At 41.1% G+C, this 9005-nt stretch overlaps 1 long non-coding RNA gene across 1 annotated transcript; it reads right to left on the bottom strand.

Moving 5' to 3' along the window:
- Positions 1 to 775: 775 nt before the first annotated feature.
- On the bottom strand, positions 776 to 1326 carry LOC306992446. Its single transcript, XR_013796286.1, has 3 exons — positions 1287 to 1326; positions 1127 to 1194; positions 776 to 910 (listed from the first exon to the last, which is right to left on the bottom strand). It is a non-coding gene; the product is annotated as an uncharacterized lncRNA (long non-coding RNA).
- Between the last annotated feature and the right edge of the window lie 7679 nt (positions 1327 to 9005).

The raw sequence follows: 9005 nt of genomic DNA, 5'->3' as shown, positions 1-9005 counted from the left end.
TTAAAAGTTGCTTGTCAGTGCAGTGCAGTGCAGTGCAATGATGAATGTTAGGTGCTGCGCCTTCCAGTACTAGATATATCAGTGATGCTGACATCTCTTGTCATTTATGTGGTTGCTGGGTGTGGGTTTGTGTCTCAATGACATGTAGGCCTAGTGTCTTGTGGTTGACTCTCATAATAGGTATACGCTGTCTGTGATCAGCAGCACATGGCAGCACTTTGAACTAATCACAAATTCATCATAATATGTAGTTGCCCTGACGGGCAGAGCATGTTGTGGTTTGTGGCATGGTATGGTTACTGCCCAGACAGTTTGCCGGAAGATTGTGATGGGGTGACTGTGTTGGCATTAGGTCTGCTTTTTGAGGAACTCACTCTTAAGAAAAATGGTTCTAAACAGTACCAAATTAGGGTTCTTCGGCTTGTAACAATAGCAGAACCCTTTTTAAGTAGAACCATTTTTATAAAGTTCCATTAAGAACCATGCTTTGAAAGTGCTATATACAGGACCTTAATGCTGTTATAAATAACCTTTTCAACAATATTTATTTTCATTAATATTAGTATTTTCATATTATTATTATTAATACTATTATTTTTATGTTATTTATTAATATATATATATATTTAGTCCTCTACCTGGTCTTAAATCTTGTTGCCCCTATTTAGGTTTTACATAAAATAAAATAAACAGCATGTTGTGTCAAAGGTACTTTTATTTGTTATTGGCATGGCAGATTTTAGCAATAATGACAGTGCTCTAACAACAGTTGTTAGGGTTAGGGGTTAGGGTTAGCTGTATGCATTAATAAATAACAATTGACACTGAGCACGATATAGATGTAATGAAGACCAATTTCCTGTGAAATCTCTGTAGATGATGAGGTTATGAATATGATACGTGACAGCATCTGAAATATACAATTGAGTTTAGAGTTACATTGTGTCTCTTCCATTTGATTATCTAAAAACAATTATGTTCATGAAGGCCAAAATTAGCAATAATGGACAGCATGAATAAATGAATGAATGAGGCATTTATGCTGTTCATTGGGACAGTATGAGCCCTTTACCATGAAAAAAAAGTGATATAAAGTCTTAATAAATTCCATATCTCTGTCACTTACTTTGTGGCGAAGAGAAGATGATTATCCTTAACTGAACATAGTTGCTCACACTTACATGTTCTGTTAAACTAAAAAGAGAAAAAAACCCACTATTGTTAGGAAATGCTTGTTACCATTTTTAAAGTTATAATATAGACATTTTAAGAAATTAATTATTTACCTGTTGAGAGTAGCCTATGTTGACAGTCTGTATTGTATAGCTGAGCTCAAAATCAGTATGACTAACCAGGAGGCTTTGACAGTTACAGATTTGAAAAACAAAAAGGCGGGAATAAAGAACCCTAAACTCTAACACAAAGAACCATTTCAACATATAAACCATCTTTTTTAGAGTGGGTTTCAGACAAAGTATATTTAGTTGTTAGGATTTGAGCTGTGGCTGTGGTTTATTACTGTATATCGTTGTGTTTTAGTGGTGTGGGTGGGGAAAGCATTAAAATAAAATAAAGCATAAATCTGAGTGCATACAACAGTACATGTATCATACTGATGGACAAAATGGTATGTTCATGTTGAGATCTCACCCCTTTAGTGATTAACTCTAAGGTACTCTTTCCTGTTTTGGTAAATGATTAGGGTGAATTATTAGTTTGTTTTCCTCCACAATTTGCAGAATATTCAGATGCTTGGTTGCACCTTGCCTTTAGGTTTGTTGTAAGGCAAAATTATTTGTTAATGCTGCTTTTATTTATATTTATTGTGAAAAGTGCCATACAAATGAATTTTATTTTAATATGTTCATCTACAGATTTACACCTTTGACAATACTTTAATAGTGACAAAAACTTAATACAAAGTGAATATTTTGCAGGTAATATTTGAATCTCTTCTCTTGGCTTTAGAAGGCTAATGACAATATAAAAACATATTGTTTAAGGATACTGCCTTTTTAGTTTAGTAAGTGGGACCTCGCAAGGGGGATTGATATCCTTAGGGTCTTTGGCGATAAAAAAAAACGTTTGTCAGTAACATACCCAGTATGTTACAATAACATAATTTGTAACATAGCCTACCACTGAGTGTCAGTGTTTTCACTTCTGCTGCTGCTGAAAGTTCTATGAAACTTGTGGTCACAACATGTGGTTTCGAATTTAGCCAGCAGATGGCAGTAAATGATCGCTTTATAATCTGATCTCGCGTTTTCTCTTTGAGACCGTATGGTCATTGAAATCCAAGCGTTAGGCAGCCCGTATTGGTCCATTCTACAATAACTGGGCAATTCCATATTTTATCAATATTAAATGTAAAATTATTTTCAAAACTTTAAAGATGGTTTGATTTGGCTACTTTTGTTTTCTACAAGTCATGAAATTGTATGTCACGTGACAGACGCAATGAACGGATCGCTCATGAACGACTCATGACAAAGAGGTAGTAGTGAAGCAGGCCAAACTGTGCCACTGTGATACAACAGGCCTAATGTGTGAAACTTGTGTGTTGTGGTTTTCTGGGGAGGTGGAGTAACATGTGTCCCTTTTATTTTGAGATTTCTTATTGTTTTGATATTGTTGTTTTATAGCCTATGATTGTTATTTAATCACCTCTTTCTTTAATTTTTTATAGTGCAATCAATAAATGAATTGTACATTTTGAAAAAGCGTTTCCATTCTATTAGTTGTTTTTGTGTGTGTGCATAAATCAGGGTTTATACTAAGTAGCCTACACAAGGACTGACATTTTTAAAATTAGGGTTAACAAAAATGTTACAGTCTCACTCCAACCAAAGTCCCAAAGTTGGCAACCCGTTGGCAACCCTGCATGTATCAATCATCTTTATAATGTATGTATTCTAATATTCACGTATTTTTGGTTATATTTGTTATATTTATGTCATATAATATTCATTAATAAAATCTTTAACAGAATTTAATAATAGTCAGGACAGGAGTAGAGTGAATTTGGAGTGAATTTGATTTGTCATAAAAAAAAAAGTAAATATTCGTAACTCACGGAGCAGCGGAAGCATAAAAGGAGGAGCGACGACAGTGAAAGACGATAGAGGACCAAGACTGGACTTTTATGGTGTGTGTGTGTGTGTGTGTGTGTGTGTGTGTGTGTGTGTGTGTGTGTGTGTGTGTGTGTGTGTGTGTGTGTGTGTGTGTGTGTGTGTGTGTGTGTGTGTGTGTGTGTGTGTGTGTGTGTGTGGCAGTCATCCGTGAGGGGCTGCCGCCTTAACTTTCGTTTTGTGTTTGTTTATTTTGGATTAAAGTTTGTGAATGTTCGCCGGATCCCGCCTCCTTCTGCGAATAAGAACATACCTCCTGACACTAGTGTTTTACAATTCTACATACTGCCTTAGGATTGTGTGTGTGTTCTCATCAGAGAACGACTTAAACTTTTTTTTCCAAAAAAAAAAGTGGAATATTGCTGTATTTATTATTACTTTTTTAAATTCACTTACCTTCATAATCTTTAATTACAACTTACCCTCCTTCTTGCAATGACATCTCTTTTCTTTTCTGATGATGTGTTTAATGGTGTAAGGGCGGGACAACCTGTCACCATTCAATCAATTCCTAAATTGATTGAAATTAGGTCCTGCCCATTTTTTTACAGTCTCCTGCCCCTATTTTTTTTCTTGATCGAGAAGCCGTTTCACTCTGATTATACTATGCCCTAAAACTGGCTAAAAGTATGTAGTTACTCTTTTCGTGAAGAAAAAGAGTGTGTAGCAAAAAGTAGACAAGCTTTGGGACATACTACCATCACATACAATTGCGTCTTTAACGGTTGCTCTCTGCCGCAGCTTATCACAGTAAACTGGCCTGTCAATCATCTTGTCACAGTTAAAATCCTCCATGCACATCTATAAATTACAGGAACGTCTGTCCGACTGTCTGTCTGTGTGTCTATCTGTTAATCGCATATCTCTCGAACCGTTAGTCCGATGGCTTTCAAACTTGACCGGTGTCTTGCTACGAGCATATTATCATTTATTCTGAATATTATAATTTATTCTGAATATTATCATTTATTCTGGTGCGCTTAACGTTATCGCTACTGTGTAATGGTAGCCTGTGCTATTCACAAACTAAACATAAAAGACGCTAACTGCCTTTCATTGTCTCTATAATTGTAATATGCACAATGACAACAAAGTTTACACTAATGTAAATCTAATCTAATCTAATCTAAACTCCTGCTACCTTTACACAGATACCCAAATACATGTCATTATAAATTGTTTTGCAACCATGTAGTTCAATTTTCCATATTTATTGTCATTATGTCAGTATCAGTATTTGCTTTCTACCATGGCATGCACAAATAAAAATGTCACTGAACTTTTGCTGTGTAATTGTAACAATAAGCACTCAAATACACCAAACCAACAATTAAAAACACACTCAAAAACTGATTTTAAACGGGCATACCTGTTATTATCATATCTCTCGGACCGTTAGTCCGATGGATTTCAAACTTGACATGTGTCTCGCTACGGGCACGAGTAAGTGCAGTGCCAAATTTGACTTTGTTTGGATTAGAAATGCAAAATATATCGTTAAATATATCGGTAAAAGAAGCACACATTGGCTTTTGCCACAGGCCAATCTGGCTCACACTGCACACTGAGGCAACTCCCCCCTCACACTGCAGCCACTTCCCCTCTCACACTGCACACTGAGGCCACACCCCCTCTCACACTGCACACTGAGGCCACTCCCCCTCTCACACTGCACACTGAGGCCACTCCCCCCTCACACTGCGGCCACTCCCCCTCTCACACTGCACACTGAGGCCATTCCCCCTCTCACACTGCACACTGAGGCCACTCCCCCTCTCACACTGCACACTGAGGCCACTCCCCCTCTCACACTGCACACTGAGGCAACTCCCCCCTCACACTGCAGCCACTTCCCCTCTCACACTGCACACTGAGTGGCCACACCCCCTCTCACACTGCACACTGAGGCCACTCCCCCTCTCACACTGCACACTGAGGCCACTCCCCCCTCACACTGCGGCCACTCCCCCTCTCACACTGCACACTGAGGCCATTCCCCCTCTCACACTGCACACTGAGTGGCCACTCCCCCTCTCACACTGCACACTGAGGCCACTCCCCCTCTCACACTGCACACTGAGGCCACTCCCCCTCTCACACTGCACACTCGAAGAAAGCAGTGGAGCTTAAAGGTATAGCGGAGGATCTTTCCTAATTTTAGAAAAGACCCGCCCTCTCCAATTTTTAAAAAAATGCACATGCGCAACACTCTATCATCGCTAATCATAGCTTACATTAACTTTTACTAGCAGTGATTTTAAATGGATTTCTCCAAATAGCATGACAAACTTTACCTGTCTAGTAGAATCTTCGCGACTGCGGCATCAGTGGGAAGCCCAACCTGTGCTTTTAGTGCACGCCAGCGTGTGAAATATTCACCCAAAATCACTCTGGTCTTGTTTCTATATTCTGCGGCCTTTCTCTTCTTATCATACAGTTCGTATACATTTTTTCTCTTTCGACCCTCAGCCATTTTTTAAGTGCGCATGCGCAGAAAGCGAAAACTACATAGGGACGAGCACGTACAACGGCTTTACCAGTGTTGGGCAAGTTACTTTTAAAAAGTAATTAGTTACAGTTACTAGTTACTTCTTCCAAAAAGTAACTAAATTAGTTTCTCAGTTACAAATTTTAAAAGTAACTAGTTACTTAAGAAAGTAACTATTGCGTTACTTTCAAGTAAAATAACATTTTAAATGCTCAAATGTGACCCCACCTCTATTAACGGAACTTAAAATACATGTGCATGTTCAATTATTTATGATAAATCTGAATATTATAATGAAATGGACACTTAATACAATACATTATTAACAGAAACATGAAACATTGTACACAAATCTAAAAAAAAATGTTTTTGCTGTGGGACAAAGTGAGACTAGCCTCCATTATTTGGGCTCGTCGCCAATCTCGCCATACCTGTCTCTCGTTGACTGACTGGCTTGTGTTGTTCCTTGTGTGTCCTGTCCTGTCCTGTCCTGTCCTGTCCTGTCCTGTCCGACTATGCGTTATGATGGGTCGTTCGCAATTCATGAGCGTTAGTGATGATGGGTCGTTCGCGAATGAGCGTGATGATGGATCGACTCGTTCGCAAATGAGCGTTAGTGATGATGGATCGACTCGTTAGCGAATTAGCTTTTGATGGGTCGTTCGCGATTCGCGACTCTAATGGCGCTTTTCCACTGCATGGTACGGTACGGTTCGGTACGGCACGCTTTGGCGCTTTTCCACTGCATGGTACGGTACGGCTCGGTTCGGTACGGCTCACTTATGGCGCTTTTCCACTGCATGGTACGGTACGGTACGGTTCGGTACGGCACGGCACGCTTTGGCGCTTTTCCACTGCATGGTACGGTACGGCTCGGTTCGGTACGGCTCACTTATGGCGCATTTCCACTGCATGGTACGGTACGGTACGGCTCGCTTCGGCTCGCTTTAAATGGTACCACCTCTGTTGAGGTTCCAAGCGTACCGTACCGATACTAAATGTGACGTGAAAACACTGCAGATCACTGATTGGTCAGACAGAATCGTCACTTCAGCGTCATTGTATTTGCGACACGAGACACTAAACCCGCTAGATGTAAATAGCCAGACAACAGCCAACGCAGTAGCACCTGTTTTTAGAGTATTTACTTGAAACTAAAAAAGTAAAAAACAAACAAACAAGAAATGGTTGAATCGTGGTCAGTGGACGAGGTGCAGACGTTCCTCTCGTTGGTTGCCGAGGAGCGGAAGTAGCACAGCTCTTAGCCGCACACGGCTACCACCGGACCTACAATAACGATCAGTCCCACCCACTTTGAAGCGGTACTAACTGCAGTGGAAAAGCAACCGAGCTAAAGCGAACCGAACCGTGCCGTACCGAGTCAAGTCGTACCATGCAGTGGAAAAGCAAAGCGAGCCGAACCGTTCCGCGCTGAATCGAACCTTACCGAGCCGAACCGAGCCGTACCATGCAGTGGAAAAGCGCCATTATGGCGCATTTCCACTGCATAGTACTGTACGGTACGGCTCGCTTCGGCTCGCTTTAAATGGTACCACCTCTGTTGAGGTTCCAAGCGTACCGTACCGATACTAAACGTGACGTGAAAACACTGCAGATCACTGATTGGTCAGACAGAATCGTCACTTCAGCGTCATTGTATTTGCGACACGAGACACTAAACCCGCTAGATTTAAACGTTTATATACTGTCTATGGATTTAAATAGCCAGACAACAGCCAACGCAGTAGCACCTGTTTTTAGAGTATTTACTTGACAAAATAAGTTAAAAAAAAATCCAAAAAAGAAATGGCTGAATCGTGGTCTGTGGACGAGGTGCAGACGTTCCTCTCGTTGATTGCCGCCGGACCTACAAACAGTGTAGGGACAAATTAGAGGCGACAACTATTAACGATCAGTCCCACCCACTTTGAAGCGGTACTAACTGCAGTGGAAAAGCAACCGATCTAAAGCGAACCGAACCGTGCCGTACCGAGTCGAGTCGTACCACGCAGTGGAAAAGCGAAGCGAGCCGAACCGTTCCGCGCCGAGACGAACCGTACCGAGCCGAACCGAGCCGTACCATGTAGTGGAAAAGCGCCATAAGAGCCGGCTCTTTTAGGTGAACGTCGGGAGCTGGCTCGCATATCTGAAGAGCCGACTCTATTTTTACAAATTTAGCCTATAGAAATTAAATAATTATGTAATAAAAATTTAAATATTATAGTGAGTCATTTAAAGAGCCGTTTGTGAGTCAAAAGAGCCGAATGCCCATCACTGCTATGCGTGCTTTCGAACACCCGCCCAACTCTACCTCTGATTGGCTTACAATGAAATGTTACTCTCCCTCAGCCAATCGTCAGCATTTATGCGCTTGTCTCGTGCTCTACCCACTAACCAAGGAAGAACAGTAAAAAAAAGTATTTGCCTCTCGTTCAGAGATCTAGTTGGTCTGATGAAAATAAAACAGCTTCATCAGTTATAGTAACACGCCGCATTTTTTGGCAGTAACGGTAACCGCGTTATTAAGATAAGAAGAGTAATCTCGTTACTGGAAAAAGTAATGCCGTTAGTAACAACGCCGTTATTCCCATCACTGGCGATCACAGTCTGTTATCTACGTAGTGCAGCTGATTGGTCGCTGTGGCATCAACGGCCAATGAGCTGCTGCTCAACATTCAAATACTTGGCATTGTTTGCTGTTAGCAGTCTGCAGCACGCTTTCAGAAACCCTCCATCTTCCCCAGCTCCACCTGTATAGATCTGCTACAGGGGTATTTCATGTATGTTATATGTGCAGCAGCAGCAGCAGCATGTCTTACATGCTCACAGCAGCGTGTTTGTGAATTGGCAGTAGCGGGTCTTATTTGCTCTGCAGAAGCAGCAACAATCATTATCAGACAGCCCGGTCTCACCCCAAAACGTCATATACTGACGGGTCTTGACCATACGTCAACATACGACGAAAAGGGTACCCCTATAACGTCAATATGAGACGCAGACATAAGCGCACCAGCAGCGCCTCCTAGCGGTACCCTAACGCATACCTAAACCCAACCATACCCGAATCGTCACATATGGACGTTAAAGGGTACCCTTTTCGTCGTATGTTGCCGTATGGTCAAGACCCGTCAGTATGTGACGTTTTGGGGTGAGACTGTGTTATATCAGAAGCAGCAGTGTAGCAGATCTGTTCCACCAAGACCGAATACATGAACATATTCCCACATCCATTATAAGGCAAATCTCTCAGAGAGTTGTCCTGACAGAACATTAGTTTTATGCCAACTTTAATGTACTTTTTGATCATTTAAAAAGAAAATCCTAAAGCTCTGAAAAGTTTGACAAAAAGCTCATTATCTGTGTTCGCCTTTATAAATCAGGTCTAA

Source organism: Phoxinus phoxinus (assembly GCF_949152265.1).
Source record: "Phoxinus phoxinus genome assembly, chromosome: 2".
Lineage (NCBI taxonomy): Eukaryota > Metazoa > Chordata > Actinopteri > Cypriniformes > Leuciscidae > Phoxinus > Phoxinus phoxinus.
This window is presented reverse-complemented; position numbering and strand designations above follow the sequence as displayed.